This window comes from Dermacentor variabilis, chromosome 3 (genome assembly GCF_050947875.1).
Source record: "Dermacentor variabilis isolate Ectoservices chromosome 3, ASM5094787v1, whole genome shotgun sequence".
Classification (NCBI taxonomy): Eukaryota; Metazoa; Arthropoda; class Arachnida; order Ixodida; family Ixodidae; genus Dermacentor; species Dermacentor variabilis.
Window position 1 is genome coordinate 73435307 of NC_134570.1, and position 25095 is coordinate 73460401.

At 44.7% G+C, this 25095-nt stretch overlaps 1 protein-coding gene across 1 annotated transcript in view; it reads right to left on the bottom strand.

The window, feature by feature from the left end:
- LOC142575870 (uncharacterized) overlaps positions 1 to 18914 on the bottom strand; it is a 44521-nt gene extending 25607 nt beyond the window's left edge. The window contains exon 1 of the mRNA XM_075685599.1: positions 18251 to 18914. The gene's annotated coding sequence lies outside the window, so the exon portion shown is untranslated. The remainder of the gene's footprint in view (positions 1 to 18250) is intronic.
- Positions 18915 to 25095: the final 6181 nt, after the last annotated feature.

Below are 25095 nucleotides of genomic sequence, written 5' to 3' on the forward strand. Positions count from 1 at the left end.
TTCTCGCTGCTTGCGAAACGCTTGCAAAACGAAAGCTCAAATAAACACTCTCTAAGTGGGATCAGGCGGTGAACTAAGAGCGCGGAGGTCGGTGGAAGAAAGCAAGAAGAATGGGTGCTCGTTTTCTGCAGGCACATTTTTTTTCTCGGAAGTCGCTTGTTTTTTGCGCGGGGGGGAGAGGATTGGGGGGGGGGGCGGAGGCTGCCCTTTAACTTTGCTCAAGGTATATTAATAAAAAGCACTATCAGAAAGCTTTTTGTTTCTTTCCTAGAGTATCTGCACATTATTGAAACAGATAAGTCGTAGTAAGAAATACCCAGTCTTTCTTTCAGAGAACATCCAGCGGCTGCTTTCCCGAAAACTGGTAGTTTATTATTATTATGGTATTCAATACGAAAACGCGGCTATACAACGAACAAATAGGGAAATATGGAGGAGGTAGGCTTGCAAAAACGGGTATACATACTGTTTAGGGGGGAGGGGATGGCACACAGATAATAGACAAGTCACTCGTGTTTCGCCATTCGTCCCCAAATTATTACTATAATTGGATTGCGTTTTCCAGCTCAGTTTTCGCAAATAATGTTCGCACGGGAAAAATTAAGTGTACGAGCAGACAGTCACGTCCTATGATTTCGCTCTGCAGAGAGGACCTTCTGCCGCATTGCCCAAATCGTGCAGGCATAGAGTGCCAATAACGATTCGTTCACCTCTCAAGGTTTGGTGTTCCATCTAGCCTACTTATCAATCATCGTTAGTCACCATTTGCAGCACTAGCGCTGTGCTGTCTGCCTATCCATTTGATTCCATTCCGAACTGCTTAACAAACCTAACCTAGCACGATGGCCGATTCATCGTGCACGCAGTGCTCTGGTGGTTGCCGGCTGTTGTCATACTTTAGCGTCGCTATTGGGTAAATTTATCTGCCGGCTTAGTGCTCCTCCGTTTGCGAGCCTCTTGTTTTGCGACAGCTCATCCATCACCTGGCGATTACTTCGCACTCCGCAACGTTGAACATTCTAGTAGAGCGCCTGCAAGTAGCATAAGAACAAGGCCGCCGTGCTAGGCTCCTAATACACTGATATCTTTGCAGCTTCGAAACTTGCTCAGAAGGGAAACTGAGCGGACCATTTTTTTGTGCATGATGCAGTCGTGCTCTTGCGACTGTTTTATCGCGCTTGATAGAGCACGCGCTCAATCCTGACTGAACAAAATCAACTCTTCTTGTCTCAACGCAACGTAGCTTCTTTGCCCGTCGCAGCTTCAAGAAAGAAACGTGTCGAACAAACGCCATAACTGCTGTAAGCCCTGCCCTTGGAAAGAAAATATATATTTGTCAGTGCGGAGTATTTTCCAATGAACGATTTGGTGCTCATGTCCAACTACTTATTATACGTTATTATACGACCTTGTAGGGATTGGCCTCGTGTACAAGCAACTGAAATTGATGGCAGAGAATCTCAAACAGGTTTTTCAAAGAATACTGTGCCAATCTAAACTAACTGAATGTGGCTCCTAAGATTTCCTTTCCGCTAAATATGTGCATGTACACCGACTCGATATGCACTGTTGAGACAGGCGAGAATGCGAATGTGGGGATTAGTGCATGATGTATTTTATAGTTTATCTGCTATGTACTGGTCACAAAGGAACTGTTCGAAGAATACGATGATCGTTTTTGCATAACAGGTGTGTTTACATCAGGATCGGTAGTAAAATTTGAATTGTCAAGGAGCAGCTTTTACATGTCGTGCATTTTTTTCGTCGGTTTTAGATCCTAGGAGAGTTGCGCTACCTTTATCAGTATATCGAAACTATGTGTTTTAGTATGAAAGAGTGTATCCTGGTTTGGGATAAGCATTGTACGTCTTCGCGTTTTAGTGTTGTGAAAAAAAAACGTGTTTTTGTGAGCAAACTTGTCAAAAAGCAAACATTTCGATTATAGCCACAGCCATCAGCTAACTGGAAACAATACTTGAATAAAACTTTATGGCACACCAATTTCGAAGGTGAAGCCGGCACTTCACGAGCAATAAGGAAGTATTCAATAAGAATTATATCTAAGCACTGATATTTTACTGGTGCTTTCAGTCTGCGCTAACGCACCCCACTTCAGCTCTGCTGAAATTACTTGGAATTCACTGGAGTTACCACTCGTTGAACGCGCTTAGTTAACGCTGATGATAACTGCCTCCAAAACAGTTCAAGCAGCCTTGAGGGCCAAGCCGACGTCCAGCCATGTTGTTGCTTCTCGAAAATCCTGAGCGAGCCTTACTCGGGGTCAGTGGCCCTGCTGTCATGAAGGTAATGCGCCGAGGTGAGCGGCTGCTGGCAAACGTCTGCAGCAAGCGATCGCCGTTGGATACTGGGCAGCCGGAGGAAATCCTTTTTTGCGAAGCAACGTAAACAAGTTGCAAATATTGTGCCACGTCTTGCTCGGTAGCAAGTCTTGAAGTGAAAGAAGGGATTATCTTCCATCCCGGCATATCAGCGATAACGTATCTTCTTGCTTTCCCTAATTTCTGCCTGCCAGGCACATAACCCCCCCCCCGCCCCCCTCAGACTCGCAATGCACTACGTCAGAGTGGGCTTGCAGATTTTCTACAACGTTGCCTTTTGAAGTTTCTTCCACGTGCGTGAACTTTGATCGTGTAATCGTGTGCTTCAACTTCCATCGACAATAGAATTTCTCAGTCTACGAAAAAAAAAAGGACAAGCACGGAATTTCAACACAGCTTGGTGAAGTGCTTATGACAGCGTTTCCTTCTCGCTCGAATAAGTGTAGTGTACTGCTCAAGAGTAACCATCTAGGTAGCATTAATTTTTTTTATATATTCATTAATACGCATTTCGTCCATGAAAAACAAGGCGTCAAAGAGTCATGAAAGTTGGAACAGTTCCCAGCAAAGGCAGGCGGTCAGCTTCCAACAGTTTCTAAGAACTGTTTGGCGTAGACCACCCTCTTTCACTTATAATCAGTAAGCTGTCATGGTCGTCTGACAGGGTCTGACATGTTCGCAAAGTAGTTCGCTTGCTTGAATGAATCGTAGGAACAGACATCAACCAATCGCGACGCGAAGCGTGCTAGTAGCGATTGTGGCCGCGATAATAACAAACAGTATACTCACGAAAAAAACAAAGCCGTATGAATTCCGCTAGAGGGCCCTTATTTGGACAACTTCGATGTAAGAGTATTTTCTTGATTAGTTTTCGGGCGCCGGCCACTCATGACGGGATCAGCGTGATAACGAGATAATAGCTACGGCAGCGTCCAGCCTTCTAATACACACACAACAGATAATTGTTTTTTTTTAGTAGAAGCACTGAAAAATTTCTCAGTATTCTTGCTGCTGAAAGGAAAACCAGAGTACAGAACTATAACGGTCAGATGATACGATGTGAATTGTCACAACAATAGCACATAGCGAAAACAATGCAACTTTATTTCTACAACGCTGGGTGCAAAGAATGCAATAACTAGGATGTCGAAAGCGACTAGTGATAGGAGAGCAGATTTCATCACGAAAATCACCAAAAGCAAAAAGGGCAAAATAAATGGTTGTTTTCAGGTTATGTGATGCAAAGAGAACAATGTGGATTTAGCGCAGTTCTGGGAGTCAGCTGAACAAAAGCGGGCATGAAACAGCCGATAGAGACCTAGAACTTGGGCGGAAAAAAATTAGCAAGAGTAAACTTTGCGAAGAAGTTAGTAAAAAAATTAAACCGTAATAAAAACAGTGCGAGTTTATCGGCTAATCCAGAACAAGAAATACATGGCAGGGGTTTCAAAGTCGGGCCTGAAAAAGCAGTTCTGCGTTTTCAAATGGCGTTCGGGGAAGCAGTTCTTTTTTGTCATTCTTGACTGTTGTCTGAGACAATGACTGATGAAGGACCACATATGTACGGCGCATTTATCACTGGTTGTGTTGTCGTAGGATATGGGAGGGCAATCTCCATGCTTCGCCGTTTCTTGAAAATGAAGCGCAGGCCCGCTGTGAAGTTATTTCCCCAGTGCACAGTGGTGGGAGATTAAAAAAAAAGATTCTTCTCCAACCAGCCTTCTTCTGCATTCCTGCAAAGTTTTATTTGCCTCCTTCTCCTGATTAGCAGATATTGGCTGCTGCTTCCCTGCTGATTATACAATTTTGGACACTGGATATTTTTCAATGCGTATGTTCCCGAATAGACAACTTGGAGCACTGGATATGCACAATCTGGCATGAGGCACTATGTGAACGTCCTTGGCCGAACTCCCAAATGGACATGTGCCACAGTGTATCCTCATCACAAACACTTTCTGCGGAGTTTGTTCCCTGATCTACACTTGTAACACTTAACTCGCAGGCTACCGAACCAGAATAGCTGCTTGAATATAACAAGAGAAAAACAAGGAGAAGTAGGCAACAAAAGCAACTTAATGGGGAACGAAACGTCAGAAAAAGCAGCCAGAGCGCGCCTTGAGCGAGAAGCACTATGGTCGAGCTAGAGAGAAGTGAATAAGCAGGAATGAAATGAAAACATTTCAGCAAACATCGATGGCAGCATCGTTTATCACCGATTCACTCATAAGCATGGGATCTCCCGAATTCTCTTTCTTGATCCCCTGCATTGTGTACTGTTTCTAACACAGCCGCGTACTCACCCTGTTTTCTTCTGGCCTACCCAGTGAGTTCAGGCTCTACACTTTACGAACTCCACTAGAACATGTGCCCGGATTATTTCTTTAGCTCTGGAGAAGCATTGTTTTTTGCGGAAATAAAAGCGGCAGCTCCATTTCGCTGCTGCACTACAGCCGATACTGCTCTTCTTCGCTGAATTATTATTCCGCCGAAGCACATCAATTATGCCGATTATGAGCCTGCATATGGTGTGATTGGCGATGCCTTTTAGTCCAAGTTCTTGCCAGCGATGGAGGACATGGGTGGGGTTATCTTTAAGGAATGGTCCCTAAGAGGAGGCGTTGCTACCGCATTGCAGAAACTTCCGTGTGACTAAGGTGATCTATGTTAATTTCCGACGCAATAGAGAGAGACTTGCCATCAGAGTGGCTCACCGGGCCATGCTTCAAAATGAAATTACGATGCCGGTTATCGCTTTCAATAGAGGCTGCGAATTTCGGGACAATCCCTAAATTTTTTTTGAAATGCTTCTCTGTTTGTTGCTTCCGCAGAGTTGTGATACAGCTGCAGCGCGATTGTCAGTATTGACACTACCACTTTTGGTAAAGTATCACATAAGTAGAAATTTCTGCCATCCTACTGACTTCATTTTAAGCATTGTTTGCTGCACGTGATGATCCTAAATAGAATTAGTTGTCCGGTGCGACTCACGTTGAATGCGACCAACCGGGAGTCAAATTCTTGTGATAGGTGAATTTAGCGTGACTAGTGGTGCCATTGTCTTAATTCAGTGTTCATATATTGCGTAAAGTACAAAATAAAGCCAATCAATCAATCAATAAATCAATAAATCAATCAGAAAAAATTTCACTTGTTTTGAAACCACAGTCAGGGGCAGTGTGTAGAAGTAGGCCGCATGACTAGTCAAATATGAACGACGAATTAAAACAACAGAAATCGGCTGCAACAATCACATACAATAACAAAATACAACCGCAGAAGAAAAGGAGAAAAAGAAGAACGACATTGCGGTACTTTCCGCGGCTCTGGAGATGCCGACATGCCGACAACGTGCAAAGAAAATATTTGCCTTTGGCGCCTGAGCATGGCCTGCCTGCCGAATATTGCTGCGCGTTTGCCCCCGGAGCTAGAAGTGCCGCGTTCATGACATAAGCAAGTGCGAATGAGACAGAGAGGAAGAAAAATAAAGGGACGAAGCGCGTGCTGGTCGCTATAGTGACCAGAACCATAAACCCTCAACCAAGTAAAGTACTCGCATCCGTGAGCCTTCCTAAGACGCGCATCAAGTGCCATCCCCGATGAGCAATATGTGCCGCGCAACCTTTGCGGGAACTTGAGCCCGCTGCCTTAGGAATATCACGTGGTTTGCGATGTTTTATTGGGCTTGCAGAGTTCTAAGACTACCGGAAAAAAGCTTAGTGCGCCAGAGTTCACTCACGCCACTTACAATAGAGCGTGAGGCTAAGACAATTTCCGTCTGAGCGAGCGCCGCTGGGTAAAGAGGCTGCCGCTTTCAAAGCTTCCTTTTTTCACAATGAATACGGCTACAAGGGGCGACAGACCACGTGTCGCAACAAGGCTTACTTTGCTTTGCGGCTTGACCAAGGCTAAAGCTTGTCTGTGTAAGGCTATTGGTGGAGGACGCCACGCAAGCCGCATTAAAGCAGCAGGCGGGCACATTAGCAGCCAACTCGAGTGGCAGCGCCTGCTCGAAGCTTGCTGCCTTGAACCAGCGTTCTACGATGGACTGAGCAAACTCAGCGTTTTAGAGTTGCGGAACTAGAAACTGCGGCGGTAACTGTATAATTTCTATCTAGAATATTGATGTTTTAGAACTTGACCACTTTAACTACTTCTATCTACTCCTTCTTCCATAAGTTCTTCCCCCTCCCCTATTTACCCTCCCATTTAATATGGTGGAACTACGTTTTACTCCTTTAGTTATTATTGCCGCCACAACACCAGGCACTGCAATCCGTAGAGATGAGAGAACCTTTCAGAAATCATCGCAAGTGCCTGCTTCTTAAATGTGTTGGCAGGCTCTCTGAAGAGCATTCACCTCTGAACTATACGACACTGAAAACATATTTTCTGAACGATGCTTTTGCCATTGCTTAGCGCGCACATTCCGCCGTGCTGACGTGCAGCTTAGCTGTGCGTGGCAGCACAGTAGCGTAAGGCAGCTTCTACATTGCCTTAATAGCTGCTATAGCTTAATAGGCATATCGAACTCAAGGTAAACATGCACTTTCGCAGACGTGGTTACTCATTAGCCATCTGCTTCCTCGGAGGCACAATCATCCGAAGAAGCAAGCAGTAATCAGGTTCCAGAGAAAGGAAGCGGGTTTGACCCCTCGGACCAGGGCAAATTTTTTTTCAACTGAGAAGCTTTCTTGGAAATGCGTCTGGGTGTGCTTTGTACCTACCTTCGTGCTACTCTCAGGTAGACAACCATTTTTTCCCTTTTACGAATATTTCTGCACTTCACGGATTTTCACGGAACTGGTTTGCCATTTAAAAGTTTCACGGAACTTGTCTGCCATAGAAAAGTAACAACACTACGGCTGATGTTAGGGGCATCTTCTTCATCATCATCATCATCATCAGCCTGGTTACGCCCACTGCAGGGCAAAGGCCTCTCCCATACTTCTCCAACAACCCCGGTCATGTACTAATTGTGGCCATGCCGTCCCTGCAAACTTCTTAATCTCATCCGCCCACCTAACTTTCTGCCGCCCCCTGCTACGCTTCCCTTCCCTTGGGATCCAGTCCGTAACCCTTAATGACCATCGGTTATCTTCCCTCCTCATTACATGTCCTGCCCATGCCCATTTCTTAAAGTTAGAAGGGGCATCTTAAAGGGGCATCTTAAATGAACGAGAATTAAGTTAGAGAATTAGAGAAGTGCATATTCACACTGGACTAAGCAGTACAGACAAAAGGCCATATTTAGAAATGTCTAAGAATGCCAAAATAATTATTCGATACATTTTATTATAGGCTGATACTGCTTTTCCACCATGGCAGGCTCTATCAGCAACAAAACAAAGAGATAGAGAGAGAGACAGCGAGAGAGACATGGCCAGCAACGAAGAACACTCATACAAGTAGTCAAAGTGACGCTCAGTACAACTCGCATCCCCCTGGTATCGCAGAAAGGCTAATTCATGATAGAAAGCTGAAGCCATGTAGCAGTTTCAAAATCTGGCGCATATCCCGGTAATTCACGTGGAAAGAAAACGAGGCCACTAACGAATCTGGTAGCCTCTCGTATAACCTAGCGACTCACACGCCCCTCCGCGTAACGAGGTTAGACGAGGCTATTGTTCGCTCGTTTACTCGTAATGTTTATCTCGCTAATATGAAGAAAACTGCCTGACCACATTGAGTGAGCTATGGCGTCGACCAACGGCTGCGTTGACCGACGCCAAAGGCGATGAAATGAGCCAGACAAGTTGGCCAATGCGATCGAGTAAGCGATGCTACGGCCAGGCAATGAAGCGGGGAGGTAACTGAGGCGCCATCAAAAGGCACCGACAATGCTGCCACGAGTGAGAATACGGGAACAAAAGACCAGGGTGTCAGAAGGTGCAGACACGCCCCACGCGTGAACAAAAGGGAAGAAAAAGGAGTCCCTTCAGCAGTGTGCCGCAAACAAAAACAAGAAATAATAATATATACGCGCGCCTGGTAATGAACGTTCTGGCTGTTTGCCTTCTGAGGGAGCCGCTCTCGGGTAGCTTCGCCACGAGGGCTGTGGTAACAGTGCAATCATGTCGCGCAGGCACGCCGCTGGGCCTCTGCTCGAGAAAAACACAACACACGCGTAACGTCCCGTGTTGTAATCACCGGTGTAGCAGCCGAGGCCGGGCTTTGGGCGTCAACGCACCTTGCCTGTGCATCACTTCTCTACCTTTGTGTAAGTGCGCACAGTGGTCAAATACAAGGTGGGCAGAGAATACATAAGTGTATAATGCAGCAGCGAAATTGAGTCGGCTCATATGGCTGAGGCATCTTGCTTCAAATCTACTTATTTTTTAAACAAACATACATGGCACTCTTGGCGTTTATGAAGCGAGAATTCGGCGGCATAATATGGTTTGGCTACACAGCGGGAAGGACTTTGTTGAGATAAAGAGAACAATGAACTGGTAGATTGGAGAGAACGGGATACTAACCTTTATATAATAAAAGAAAGGAATGTCATTATCAGACACAACGATACGGTAAGTAAAGAAGTCATAAGGGGGAACCATATAGGGTTCGAAAAGGGAGCACGAGTGGTTATAATTGAAACGTTACTTTATGAATTTTCTTAACTAACGTGGTCTTTATAACTTCATGTTGGAAGCCATCCACATTCATTAGGCTTAACTTGTTTGTGCAAGAGCTGGCACGTATTCGATGCCAGTCGTGTGAATGCAATTACATTACAAGCACTCTGGGAAGCATATATAACTGGAACAAAGAGGAGACTCTTGAGAAAGCTGTTCACTGGCGTACTTGGGCAAGTCAAATTATATGAACCCTGCGTTCCACGAAAAGACAACTTTTTTGGTTATTATTATTTCGAAGCCTAGGATTGAGTTCTGCAATAAGCAGTGTAGAAGTGGGCAGATCTCCTAGTTCTTGGCTAGGCAGCTGCGTCCCTTCAACAACAACCGAAAAAAAAAACTATAGTTCTGGCACGCAATCTGCCGAGAGAGATCGGCTCCCTACTATGGTCTGGTTATACTGAATGTTTTGGCTCGTGTGACCTTAAAAAAAGTGTAATTTTTGTCATATCGATGTGCCAAGGCTACGCGTAAGAACAAAAAAAAATGTAGGAGCCTGAAATTTCTGCAGAAGTGCGGAATCGTGGTGTTAAACCATTCAGCCAACAAAACTAACAGGAGTTGAACTGAGTTGAACTCAAGTACATCAATATCACTTCCGCAGGTAAGTGAGTGAGCGACGGGTATTATTACTGTGCATATCATAAACACGAATGCGCAGTACAATATGACGCAATATAGTAATTAAAAACCTGCTTTAAACGGCGGAAGCCGTCGGAATGCGCGTGTGCGTCTCTCCTCTATAGGCAACCAGCGCTGAAGCTTCGCCTGCCAACAGCAGCGCCGTAATACACAGCCTAGCGAGCACACTAAAACTGTCGTAGCGCCTCCTGATGAGCGCTATATATTCATATATCAGCTACAACGCTGTGGAATGAATGAATGAAACCATGTTTATTCCACATTCCACAGACGCTGCGGTGGAAAGGGAGGGGTATTATTGCAAAAGGGAAAGGGTAAGCATGCCTCCGTGTGATTAACGAACGTCCTGGAGGCAGCTAAGTATGTATCACTTAGCTGCCTAAGAATGTATTAGCTGCCTAAGTGTGTATGTATACCAAACGTATCACTCCGCGCGTTTCCGTCTATGCTTCGCTGAGCGCCGGCGGCGTTTGCTCGCGCGAGCTTGCACGTGAGGTTGGCGCGACGGGCTGCAATTAAGAAATAACGAAAAGCAAATTGACTCAAAACAACGTGTTTGCAGCGGCATAAGTACGTAGATTGTTTCTAAGGGCAAATTATTTTTGCATTCAGAACTGAGCTTATTTAAAGAATATTTTTGCAGAAATTGGGTCAAGAAACACCGAACTACTTCTAAGCTTGAACGCAGCCACTGAAGAAAGTATCTCTAGCCTCCACGGCGTTGTACCTGATGTGTGAAACGGAGTATGTTAAGGTTACTCCAATGAAAGCCCCAATAAATAAAGCGTCTCTAAAAGTCCAGCTGCTGAAGTGGAGGGGGCAGGCGATGCAAAGAACGTACAGTGTAACACTAATCTTATATGCAACGAGGTCACTGTACTCTGTTGTGGAGTAGTTGGTTCATATCGAACAATTGTTGTAACGAACTTTTCAAATTTCAATACGAAAAAAAAACAGGAAGATAGATAGGGCGGAACGCAGTCCTGCGCGTTCGAATTCCTTCACTCCCTTTTGAAATTAATCTAACGCGTAAGGAAAGGTGGCGACTTCGTTCAAAGTTGAGGTAGCAAAATTAAAAAAAAAAATTTTAAATTGTGGCCTTTTACGTGCAAAAACCACGACCCGATTATTAGGCACGCCGAAGTGTCCGGATTAATTTTGACCACATGGGGTAACGGGCGCCCAATGCACGGGTGTTTTTGCATTTCGCCCCCACAGAAATGTGGCTGCCGCGGATGGAATGTGGCCGAGATGCACGCTAGTACAAATAGTGTGTCACCAAAAAGCAAAAAAAAAAAAATTTGAACTCGAAGCAGCATCTGGCTTAGCAGCGCAACGCCAAAGCCACAAGGCCACCATGGCGGGAGGCAATATTACAACATACCACTTTTCCTTAAGGTTAATTTCTCATTAGAATTTTAAAGCACCATAATATCAGTTTATTCTCAGTCGCCATTGCCTCTTTAGTGCGTTTCTCATTCTCTCTTTTTTTTTGCGTTGCTCTTGCTTGACAATAATGGCTATTGCAGTTCCTAATTTCTATTTTGCTAATTTTACTCCTCTCTACCGACGCAGCAGCAAAATGGCAGTGCTAGAAGTTCACCGAATTGTCAGAGATTCTCGAAGGTCTTTCTGCTTAGTGCTCAACACTGGCGGCCTTGCATCATCCGGACAACGCAATGCTCTACAGCTGACGCTACGCAACACCTTAAAGGTGTACGTGGTGTAGTGTTGCCTATACTCAAGTATAGATACCAGCCATTAAGATTCTATGCGTTTTCTTGTTTCTGAAAGCGAAGGAACGAAACTTACGTAAAGCACTTTGGTATGGATGCGCAAACAATAGTAAGTTCGCTTACGCAAGCAAGCACACAAACAAATCTTGTAGGCTAAGCCAGATGCTCCCCAATACCTTTCAGTTAGATATTTTTTTTGTGGCGCTTTGTTTATGCTAACTTCGATCTAGACATTATCAAGAAATAGAACGAAAATAGAAAGAAAGCGTGAGCGTTATTGTAGGACTGCGTTGCCCCTTCACTTCGCCAAAGTTAAAGAGCGAACTGTCGAGCCGGCCAAATCATAAAGAAATTGGTGAGGGGCTTCATTTTTGTGCATGTTAGACGCTGTTTTAACGTTAATGAGCGCTAGTTAGCGCACTGAAACTGCCTTTATTCAAGAAGGGCATTGAAGTGCGAGGACACTTCTTGTCGTTAGCGCTTCGTGCGAACTTAACGCCTGCTTCTGTTCGTTCGAAGATTGATGTTTATGGTAGTTTATGGTCACTAGTATAAAATAAAGGCAACATTACGCTCGTGGCTACAGCTGAAGCATTTAACGGTGATTTTCAATTTTTTTGGTGAGTTGGACTCGGTTCATATGTTGAACTTCTTTTGGAGCACAAGAATGGGGTTCATAAACCAAGATATTTCTTTCTTCATTGAGTAATCGCTATTCATTTCTCATCACCATAGTTTTACGTTTACTGTTCCTACTGCAATGCATTTCGTCGAGGTCGCATGCCATTTCTTCAGCATACACAGTCAGCTTTTATATATATATATATATATATATATATATATATATATATATATATATATATATATATATATATATATATATATATATATATAGGAAGCTTAGGAGAATGATGCTTGTAATAAAATAGGGAGATCCATGTGACGGAACCACTATGTGCAAGCTGTTCGAATGTCAGCAGAGCGGTTAATTTGGCAGTAACTGAAATAGAAAGTCACAGGCTTCACTCCTTATCCTCTTTGAGTTTCATGTCTCCTTTCCCCAGGGTAAGCTAGACAACCAGGCGCAGCCTTGCTAAACTCCCTACCTTTCCCTTTTCCCTTTTCTCTCTCTCTTTCTCGCATCCGTCACTCTTTAACATATGCCAATAACTCGGTGCAGGAAGAGCGGAGTGCGAAAGTTTCGAAACGCACGGCCTTTCTTCCTTTAACCGCACATCGCAACATCCGGCGCATGTTTGCTCTGCCTTTTTCTTTTTTGCGCATAATCCGGGCTGCACTATTCGTATCAATACAGTGAACCTTTGCGCTTGGGGGACGCTTCGGGTCGGCGGCGGGCACATTCAGGGACCATTTCAGCTGGCACGGCAAGCAAGCTCAGAATGAACCAATGGTAAGATGGCTGGGTCCCGCCACCCCGAGCCGCGTCCGCGCTTTCTGCGGGCGCGGCTACCGAACGCCGCCAGAGTTTGCTGGTGTTTGGCACATTGGTCACGTCCGTCGCGCGTTCGCTGTGCCCACATTTGTGGTGCGTGTGATTAGGCTTCAGGTCACTCGGTTCAGGGTCACCGATGTCCGGAAAGGACTCGGATAGCTACTAGCTGCTTTTGCGGAGACGAAAAGAACTACGATTCCCGATCGATTCAGGCGCACTACTGTTTGCGAATGCGTGAAACAGTGGTGGAGGTGTTCTTTTTCTACCTCCCCCGAGCCCCTTTATTTTTCACTTTATTCAAATATTTTCCTTTGGTCCACTGTTCGGAGCTGGACGCTTCTCTGGAGTACTTGCTTGAGAAGCAAAAAAGAAAACTTACGAAAGAAAGCATTGCTAGATATTGTTCGAGGTATTATTTGCTCTCCCTTTTAGGCCTTTGTCCATGCATTGCACAATAAATTGACGCGATAGAGCATGAGCTTAGCAGGGCTGCATGAAAAAAAGAACTGCTAACTATCGCTCTCCGCCTACCGAAACAATTCTTGGCATAAAACGTCCTTCAAGCTATCCATTGCGGCACCTACGCAATCACTTCGAAGACTATGGGTGAGTTAACTGAAGCAGCGCCCTTGGTATATTGTTACTATGTACCGAGCAAATGTTGCTAAAAGAATGTTGCAAGGCTGCGTTTTGATTACGGCTGTTCCTTGCGCACTTGAGGCAGTACCAGCAAATGGCCCAGTGCTTTTCGTTACATTGTCATCGAGAGCGACTCTTTCATAAGCCAATTGCAGCGAGGACGAAATATCCTTTTACTACTAGGTAAGAAAGTTGGGCACGAAAAGCGAGTGACGCAGAACGTCAATACACTCAAAATTTTGCACCCTTTAGAGCCTATCTTATCCAACAACATTAATTCCTGTCTATCTTGCGTGCACTTCCCTCATTTAACACTCTGCGCCAACTACTTTCATGTCTGGAGCGCAATGTCACACTGGCACACCCATGTTGTTCGGGACTTGAACGTACCAAGAGCGCAGCAATCAAACAAAATAAATTGAGAAAGTAGGTGCAAACAAGATAGCATGTTGGGACAGAGGATACGCTCCAAAGAGGTTTAAGGAGTTTTAAGAGGGTAAGATATATGGGGGACGGTTAGGCACTCTCGAAGGAGTTGCTCCGCACGGCTTACCAGTTTTTTCGTGGATCGATGAGCATGCTCTGACATACCTAAAGAGAAGGTCCTTGCGTTACTTGTGAGATGTGTAAACGGCTGTAGCATGAGAGAGTAATGATATACGACAAAGTGGTAAGGGGAATTGTCTTCAAGTGAACCGAAACTGAAAGAAGAATAAATCTAATGGAATTATTATTTTCTTTAAATGTTCTTTCTTTCGTTACCACTCGCCACACCTTCCCGGTCGTCCAAGGCTTATCTCGAGAATAAGCCACGCCGACGCTGCTATGTTAATTCACAAAGGCCAAAATATAACCCCTGGTCACTGAACCAAACAAGAATCGGCATTTTTTTCTATGGAAGATATGTTTTTTTTATGCAGAAAATAGAAAAAAGGAAAGGAAAACGAAACAAGAGAAAACGTGGTAAATTAGCATAAAGGAAGAAGGGCAGAGGGAAGACATTTCTTTTGAATGCGAACGAATTGAGATATCGTTTGTTCATGCTTTTTCCAAGTGGTTTTCTATGTGCGAATTTATTTCCTTAAGTAGGAACAGATAAAAAAATTTCGAAGTACGAGATTCGTTAATTGATGCACTCATCGCGTGACTCTGCCGCACCTCCGCCTGAGAACGCAGGCGTGACGCAAAGCGGTGTCAAGGCTGACATCACTCTGCCCGTAACCTGTCACGGTAGGGTGCGCGGGCGTTGAATATTTAAATAGAGACCACCGCCGTTTTCAGGATTCGTGCCGCTCTACTACACAGTGCCGACGCTCTTCATGGAGTGCTCACCATGGAAATGATTAATTTCGCGGTTGCAAGAACGGCTCCTGCAGCCGGCGGGGTTTACCATGTAGCAGTGAAAGACGAAGTAAAATTTCACACGTGGGCACATATTGAACCCAGTGGTCTCGCCAGTCCACGCATTCTGAGCACATACCGCGGGAACATTATGTCTCGCTCGAGAGGTTTGTGTTTGTGCACGTGGAGGCTGAATAAAGGGCTGGGGCGGGGGGTGGGGGGAGGGCGGTTGAGAGGGGGTTAACTACTTTTTCAATACGCTTACCTAGCTTACACCTCACCTACCTATTCTTCAATTAGAAAAACTTGCACAATAAATTATATATAGGGCAGAATTAATATCATAACTCCCAGATTGCAGAATTAGCATGGCGGACTCAGCTTGCCTTTAGCTATGAAAGAAGCGTTACCAATTATGTTAAAGGTCTAAAGAAATTTCCCGGCAACTCCGTGTCATGAAAGTGACAGAGCGATAAAAAAAATTACGTACAGGCTATATGCCTGTGGTAAGAAACTATGAGGATTTAAAACTCTAAAAGAGGATAGCTTCCTACACCAATTTCAGGAGCCAACTCGGAAGCTTGCAAGCGTGAATGGCCTGCTTTTGCCGACTGACATCTGTGTTACCTTGGGCGTCAATTTCTTTGTGCCGGCACTAGTGATATTTTTGTGAAACTTGCCCCAAGTTCCGTAGCACAACTGCAGGAGGTATTGAGATGGACCATCGCCAAAACACTCTCGAAGACAGAAAACAAAACGGAAACTAGAATCCAGCATTTCGTTATTCTTACCGTTGTCATCAGTGTAAGTTTTGTTGGCTTACTATGTACCGCATTGCTCAAGGTTTCTATGGCGTCGTTGGCGAAATAAAGTAATTCAGATTTTATCATCGTCGTCAGGGGTGCCTGCTTTCTCTCAAGGAAAAATATTGCCTATAGGATTTTTCGTTTTGACGCGAGACGGGCGATGTATTTCACAGATAAACTTACCCAAAATTTTCAATACGTGCCACATAGGAGCAACTAATAAAAAAATAATGAGATAGCGGTTTCGACTGTTAATTGAAATTAGCGAACACGTTTTTCGTTTTCAACTTTGCCAGGGATATTGGTAAAACACATGGCAGCATAATCAGACGCACACATTACACCAAATGCCTTTACTTATGCTTTCTTTCTTTCTTTTGTAAGTTTTACGCAAGCTGTAAATTCGCATATGAAATATGTCCGCCTTAGATTTTCCAACAAATGCCGTTTAGAGAACTCCGATACCTGTTCTTCCTAAAGACTTACTAATATATAAATTTCGACCTTGAATTTTTTTAATTACTTGTCATTAGGAACATTAATGAAAACATTCCAGGTTCTAAATGAATACTGCTTTCAATAGCTACTAGAATCTAATTTTTCCCTCAAATGAAAAAAAATTACAATTATGCCGGTAAAGCTATTGTTCCAGGAAATCCGTTTGGTGTTTTGCATGTATTTGTATAGGGAAACTGACATTGGTTCTCGAAATAATGGTTCCTCCCAAAGGCCTTCAAGGTTGGCTGTCGCTGCAGCGATTCATTGCGATCCCTAGAATTCATAGCGATCTCCTCAACATCGGCCAGTCAGAAAATGCTCTTATGTAAGCAATGTTTCGTTGTATGAACGAACGTGCGTTCGGTTAGCACAAAAGCTCTAACTCTAATATTTTACCTCTTAAGTAATCGACACACATAAAAAGGAATAAGAAGAAACAAAGAAAACTAGCGAAGTGTACTAATGCACAGGGTGGTATTGTTCAGATTCGCAAAGAAGCATTGTTATAATGGTGCGAACGCTCGCTCTAAATGGAAACGCTCTTGAGCAAGGACCGGCGAGCTGCACACCATAGTTGGCGCATCCATCAAGCTTGCGACACTGCCGAAATACTTTTGTACACCGTCTTTTTCGATATATCAATCGTGATGGACGTGCCACAAGTAGCAAGGTATGGCGCGAATTCTTGGCTTAGCAACGAAACAATAATGTGAACGTTTCTCACTGTTCATTTTTCTCAGTGGTGGACTTGCGATAATAATAAAAAAATGACGACAGATGTCGTCAAACTTTGTCTGCTTAATGGGGTAAAACGAACTTCATAGGTCACTTGCTCTTCTGCCGGAAAACACAACAGACCTCAAGTCGAACTTGCGGGAGCATTATTTATGCGATATTCGTCGCTTCAGTCCATAGAAGCCAACGATGGATAAAGCATATTGAGAAAAAAATATGCGACTCTGTGGCATTAACCTATAACTTAAATGAGGAAAAGAAAAGGACATCTGAGGAACAAGAATATCTTCGATAGGAAAGGTCCTAGTGCTGTGACAGAAATTCGGCACAATTTCGATAAAATTCTGGTTGCACTGGAAATATTGTCCCTTGTCATGGCGGAAAAAAAGCAAGATACGCATATTTCTGTTTATTTCTTCGTGTTAATTTAGTTTGAGAAAGTTCTTTCTTTCACAGAGGGATTGATTCTGGTCTCCCGACATTTCAAAGCGTCGATTGTACAACTACCAATACTGTGTGGCATTAAAACGTTAACCTTCTTTGTGACGCCTTAAGCGAGATGTTTGATGAGGTCATTTGCGGAATTAGTCATTGTTATTAAATTTCACTTGTTGAACTCGCATTTACAAAATGACCAAGATGTCTCACACGCTCGCTCAAGTAGAATTTGTAGCTTGTATTTTCAGTTGCCGTTTTGTTTTGGTTTAACTGGGCAGCAGTTGCACAAGCGCACCTTGCAAGTATCATTACGTTTATATTTGATCTTACACGTCATCGTGGTGCTTAAAACTTAAATTGCGAAGCAATTTTAATTTAGTTACTGCTTACAACATTTCACATTGGCTTTTAAATACGGCGTGTAAAATTAAGTCTAGCGGCGTTATCCTCTTTTTAAAAAAATTGAACCAGAAGCCACAACTTTTTTGTATAGCTTGCTTCCTGTCGAGCACGACTATCTTACAGGCAAAGCACGCTTCGCAGGGTTATCAACGGTATTATCGTTTCGCAACGTTAAGAGCAGTCGTGCTTTACAAGCACCGTTCGGGAAACTTGAAGGCAACTGAAAATTCACTTGCAGAGCGCATTAACCAACTATTGTCTTGAAGTTTCTTTATAATTTAGGAGGAGCTGTCGATGAAGAAACTGTGCTGCGCTTGAAGAGAAACGATCGAGGTAGCAAGGTATAACCGTATGCTACTCAGTTAGCCAGCCGGAATTATCGTTCGTGTGATTAGTTTAAAAGTACACCAGTGTAGCAGTTCCATAGGGTCAAGTGATGAAATTCAGCTAGAACTACGACTGCTTGCGGTCATTCTAAACAGGCAATACTCCTACGTAGTAAATAAAGCTTGCAGATTATCAAAAATGAAAAGCCGATTTAAAATTGAAGAGCAGAATGCAAGCGAAAATGCCGAAACATTCTTACCTCTTACTACTTTCGCAAGTCGTGACGGTCACTTCGCTCTTTATCAGCTGTTAATGCGTGTAGCGCTCTGAACAGTTCAGTCAGGTAACGGATATCACAGCTTGCAGAAAACGTCGGAACAGTTCAGTACGAGCACGCTCACGGAACTTCTTTAGTGAAAACACGTAAACTAAGCTCTGAGCGATATCCAGTGGTCGCAACGCTCAGCCAACGAGCAGGAGCACCGCCGTGCGGGTCGGACGCGAATCGAGTCGCTGCGTTCACACGCTGTCACAGTCAGAGTCACACGAGTTGGCAGCCCTTAGACCACTGACCGAAAGCGTAGCGGCGCTCTCGTGGTGGAACGTTTTCTCTGGTGAATTTACAGCCTGCGATGACGTGGCGCTGCGCCTATGATGCTACAGAAATGCAGTCCTACGGCTTCCGCCTCTTCGATGAGTGGTTCCAAACTAACGGGGAGAGCATATCTGCAGCCGTAGATGACTTTCTGGAAACTTTCGCAAGACAGTCGCGCAGTGGCAGTTACAAAGTGTCAAGTCCTTGGATAAATGCCATTTGGTGGTCCATCTTGGGTAATACTGGCGTTGACGTAGATGCGCGGCTGTCGGCTCCGAGTCCCGGTAGCGTCGGACGAGGAGTAGGGCGCGAGAGCTCCATGGGCGGACCTTCACTGCGCTCGACCGGAACACGACTGGCAACGTGCTCGGTTCACGCATGGACTTCTTATATGCGCCGGGCCCCCTCCCGTCCCGGGATGGATCGGACACCGACCCGTTGCCAGGGAAACGCGTCCCGGGTCCGCCGTCACCGCTACTGGAGCCAGCCTAGAGCCTAACGCCATCTCTCGGAGGCGAAGCCTAGCGCGCTGCGATAGATCTCTGCGGCTGCGATAGATTGATGCTCTCTCGCTGTTTTCCGTTGGTCGCGGCCTGTGCGTCAATATGTTTCTTGCTTCATATTTTTTACGTCTCTCCTGTTCATAAGGGGTCAGTACCACGCAGGAATGAAGTTTCTTTTTTTTTTTTTTTTTGACGAAGGGCAAATGCCTCACAAAGAAAAGGCTATTGGGTTTAACGCCTGAAACAACGACGCTCTGCAACGGACAGACCTCGTTAAGATCTGACTCCTATGAATTCACACGCCACTGCGTGCAAAATTATGTTGCTCTAGTTCTCTATAATAAACGAATAAGTAACTAGCATCATTCATGTCATTTTTCTGCCAGCATATTCATATTAAAGCTGAGGAGTAGGTTCCGACGACTTATCCCTGTATTCAGTAGTGGCTGTTTTTTTTTGTTTACTTCGCCTTTTTTGTCTCATTGATAGTGCGCTTGTGTTTTAGTAGATTGATGCACTGCATGGCACGTGTGAAGCGTGAAAGGGGCAGTAATGAATCTTCGTCATCTGATAACATGAAATAATTATTAACTATTGGCAGTCTTTCACGAGCATGAACTGCAGGCGTCCGGGTATTGAGTGCATCTCTAAGGGCAGGGACGCCTACCAATAGTTGAAACAGCCTCGTCGAACATGTTTGCTTTTGCTCACAAAGCAGATCTGCCAGGGATATGCCGCCAGAGTTTCCATATGGGCTTGACTCCACGTCAGTAGTCTAATTACCCGCGCAGCCAAATAGGTTAAGCAAATCGCCTGCGTCTTCGTCGCGTCATTTGTAACTTGCTTACGCAGTCGCACCACATTAGCCTCAGCGCTGTGTATTCTTTCGTGGCTTGTCAAATAAATTTAGTTTTTGTTTGTCCCTCCTTATTCTGTCTGCGCCTCCGTGTTGTGCTCCTTTTCGCATTCGGTTGGTTCACTCAAGGAACAGCAACTACCCAAACACGATGTCCCAGTAGGGCTACATTGCCAGCGGCGGGCAGCGAGTACTACTAACGTCTGGAGACCTGGAGAATGATCACGGTAAACGTTACTCTATCCAACAAAAAACAACATTGATGCGAAAAGCAACACTTATGGCAACACAGGGCGAGACGTTTCTCAAGGGTATACTTGTCTCTCATTAACAGCGTGGTCTCCAGCATATTGGCGGCCCACTAGCGAACAACGAGCTGAGGCTGTAACCACGCGGGGGCTTCGCTGCTACAGGACTTGTCGCGGAATCGTTTCCGTTGGCAGTCCTTGGCTGCATTCCAAAACAACGACCGAGGACAACTGTCCCTCACACTGGCTCTGTATTGTGTTATGAAGCACAAGGCTACCACGGCCTGACGAGTACCATGCAGGCTTCTCTGGAGTGGCTGTATTTTCTTTATTAATTTCTTCTGCATTATGTTTTGGTGTGTATGTCACTGCAGTAAAAACGAGAGGTATTTACTCTTGTTGTTCTATATTGTTACGGAAGGATGAGAGAAGAGAGAGGAAGAAGAAGATCGGAGACGCTGGCTGCTGCGTGTTGTTGGTGGTCAGCCATCTTAACTATTCTGACTCACCCTGTATATATATTGTAAATATAGTCTGTACATACTCGCAACATCCCCGTAACGATATGAACCAAAAATGTTCATTTACAAAAAGTAGCCTGCTGATCTCTACAAAATTAAACTACTCGACGAACTTCTAAATTTTGGGTGGTTTAAGATTGAGACATTCCTCAGCCCTGCTACTGTCAAGCCTCAAATTCTCGGAAGTTACGCGTTCTTTGCACGCAAAGTGTGTTTCATTCCTAAGTGTCGAAGCTACGTTGCTCTTTATCTGCATGTCTGAATCCTCTGGCTCAACGTGGCTCTGAAATTATACAAATTGGACTGTGCCTTTATTTGTACTCTACTGCCTGTCTTAGTTGGTGCTGTCGGATAAATTAGATTACGTACTACTGATATCGCCTTCCTATCCATCTCAGCACTCTTCTGACGTCTCCGTCGCCCCGCAGCTATGGTGCCATAGCTGCAGAAACGCGAGAAGGCTTGAACAGCTGCCGTCACGTTTGGTATCAGCATATACTTTTGCCTACGGCACACGAAGTGGGGAGACGTAAACGTCAATCTATCGATCCGACCAGGCGACCGCACCGGGCTGACAAGAAGTCGATGCTCGCTTCTTGGGCGCGCAGTGAAGTAGGGTTGTTGTCAAGGCCAGCAATGCTTACCGCTTTCGGTAGGTACACTGCACTTTTTTTTTACCGCGTCAAAATCCAGTGTTTCTGAAAAAAAGAAAGTTTGGTCGACAGTGCGCATTTTTTTACTCAATATGTTCAGAAGCCCCTAGAAACTGGGTGGCTATTTATTTATTCACGGCAAGGTTCGTAAAGCTCCGTATATTTGTTCTTTTTTATTCTTTTAGGCTTTATCTGTTGTAGACATACGTTCAGGCACCGTGCTGAAAGAAGTTTGGGAACTCATATTAACAGCACGGGCCTTCCCGTGGCTGTTAAATATGACTATCGACGTTAACGTGATAGCACTGAAGCAATTTAACGACACATCGTACTGCCATCACCGAAAGGCATATTGTAAGAGGCGTGTACCGGATCCTTTCCGGCCCTTTTCTCTGGGCACGACGCGCCACCTAGCATCGCCGCCCCGAAGTCCACGTAGTATTGCGTGTGCGCGTTCAAACAAAATTGTCCGTGTATACATGACGCAAGTTGCATTCTGCTCAGCAACAAACAATTTCTAAATGTTCTTTTTTTTACATTGAAGTGCGGCAGATATACCCAGTGGCACATAACTGGTCACCCAACTTGACGTCAGAGAAGCTGACTGAAGAGCGGCACATCATCATCATCATCATCATCATCATCATCATCATCATCATCATCATCATCATCATCATCAGCCTAGTTACGCCCACTGCAGGGCAAAGGCCTCTCCCATACTTCTCCAACTACCCCGGTCATGTACTAATTGTGGCCATGTTGTCCCTGCAAACATCTTAATTTCATCCGCCCACCTAACTTTCTGCCGCCCCCTGCTACGCTTCCCTTCCCTTGGAATCCAGTCCGTAACCCTTAATGACCATCGGTTATCTTCCCTCCTCATTACATGTCCTGCCCACGCCCATTTCTTTTTCTTGATTTCAACTAAGATGTCGTTTACCCGCGTTTGTTGCCTCGCCCAATCTGCTCTTTTCTTATCCCTTAACGTTACACCCATCATTCTTCTTTCCATAGCTCGTTGCGTCGTCCTCAATTTCAGCAGAACCCTTTTCGTAAGCCTCCAGGTTTCTGCCCCATATGTGAGTACTGGTAACACACAGCTGTTATACACTTTCCTTTTGAGGGATAGTGGCAACCTGCTGTTCATGATTTGAGAATGCCTGCCAAACGCACCCCAGCCCATTCTTATTCTTCTGGTTATTTCAGTCTCATGATCCGGATCCGTGGTCACTACCTGCCCTAAGTAGATGTATTCCCTTACCACTTCCAGTGCTTCGCTACCTATCGTAAACTGCTGTTCTCTTCCGAGACTGTTAAACAATACTTTAGTTTTCTGCAAATTAATTTTCAGACCCACCCTTCTGCTTTGCCTCTCCAGGTCAGTGAGCATGCATTGCAATTGGTCTCCTGAGTTACTAAGCAAGGCAATATCATCAGCGAATCGCAAGTTGCTAAGGTATTCTCCATCAACTTTTATCCCCAATTCTTCCCACTCCAGGCCTCTGAATACCTCCTGTAAACATGCTGTGAATAGCATCGGGGATATCGTATCTCCCTGTCTGAGGCCTATCTTTATAGGGATTTTGTTACTTTCTTTGTGGAGGACTACGGTGGCTGTGGAGCTGCTATAGATATCTTCCAGTATTTTTACATATGGCTCATCTACACCCTGATTCCGTAATGCCTCCATGACTGCTGAGGTTTCGACTGAATCAAACGCTTTCTCGTAATCAATGAAAGCTATATATAAGGGTTGGTTATATTCTGCACATTTCTCTATCACTTGATTGACAGTGTGAATATGGTCTATTGTTGAGTAGCCTTTACGGAATCCTGCCTGGTCCTTTGGTTGACAGAAGTCTAAGGTGTTCCTGATTCTATTTGCGATTACCTTAGTAAATACTTTGTAGGCAACGGACAGTAAGCTGATCGGTCTATAATTTTTCAAGTCTTTGGCGTCCCCTTTCTTATGGATTAGGATTATGTTAGCGTTCTTCCAAGATTCCGGTACGCTCGAGGTTATGAGGCATTGCGTATACAGGGTGGCCAGTTTCTCTAGAACAATCTGACCACCATCCTTCAACAAATCTGCTGTTACCTGATCCTCCCCAGCTGCCTTCCCCCTTTGCATAGCTCCTAAGGCTTTCTTTACTTCTTCTGGCGTTACCTGTGGGATTTCGAATTCCTCTAGGCTATTCTCTCTTCCACTATCGTCGTGGGTACCACTGGTACTGTATAAATCTCTATAGAACTCCTCAGCCACTTGAACTATCTCATCCATATTGGTAACGATCTTGCCGGCTTTGTTTCTTAACGCACACGTCTGATTCTTGCCTATTCCTAGTTTCTTCTTCACTGTTTTTAGGCTTCCTCCGTTCCTGAGAGCCTGTTCCATTCTATCCATATTATTCTATCCCAGTATCAAATAGCTAGTAACCCAAGTTGGTCCAACCGTTGGTTTCAGAACCCGGTTCCATCAGCACCGCAGCAAATTTTCTTACCCCCTAGACGACGTTGTGACCCAAGCTGGAGTGGAACGAAAACGGTTAGATTCGGACATCAACAGGTACCCCAAAGTGCATGAAAGAGCCCAAGAATACTAATGGCATTAAACGAGCTACAAATCCCGGCGGATTAAAGATTCACGCGGAAGTACCAAGAGCCACAACTGCCAAAACTACAGTCCTTGAATTATCGAAAAAAGAAAAGCGCCCAGCTTTTTTCGCTAAACGCATAACTTGTCTGGTTCATGGAGTGTCTGGCATCATAGAGCCATTCCAAACAGCTGGCTCTTTGCAAACGATATCATGTGCGTCTCTTCTTACGTGATGGTTATAAGTCAGGCATCGTCTTTTTCTTTGCGTGTGCGGGAATAAGTGCGCACGTGCGTGCAGAGGCGTGTTCGTGTAAGAGAGGGGCCCTATCTGGGCTTTTCTTTGCCTACCCATGAGCATAACCGTGTGTATCTTTAGCCTTCCGTTCGGTACGTCTTATTTTGTCTCGATGATTCTTTTTCTAAAAGCTTCATTGCTCCGCTCTGCATGTTTCGCCTAACGTGTGATGGTTACGGCGTAGGTTTGCAGCGTAATGTTTAGGTGGCTACGTATCGTGAAGAGCTATAACAGTGCTCCTCATGCGTTTCCTTTCTTATCTCTGTGAGTCTAGAGAACATGTTACGCCGGTCTGCTTACAAAATGGTATTTTTCTTTCAGCAACAGAGGAATGTTTCGAAACAGAGAGGTATGGTTGTGTTATTGGATCGCTAAAGAAACAGAAAAGCATTTTTTACTCATGTTTTTTATTCGTGTTCATGTTGTTATATACAAGCGTGTGGGCAAACTTGCGAGTTCTACTCAAAGTGGTTTATTTTGTGGGCACTCTTAAAAATAGGATAGGAAGAAAGCTCCTTTGCAAGGGGAGCACGTGATTGGGAGCGAACAACGTGGTCGCTCTATGGATCTCTGTCCATAGTTAACCTCGACCCGCCGCACAGTGTTACGTCAGAGCGAGGCTTATGCATCGCGTTTCCACTGTCATTGCGCGGCCACATGCATGCACAGTTTTATTCTAGCTTTTTTTTTTAACCGCGTCCGCTTTTCCCTTGTAGTGCTTCAATTATGAAAATCACACTTCGGTCATGCACGTATTTTTGCATTCTCTATTTCTGAGCCACAGCGCGCCCACTGAAGTGTTTCTGAGAACGAAATTTCTTTTACGCCATGATAACA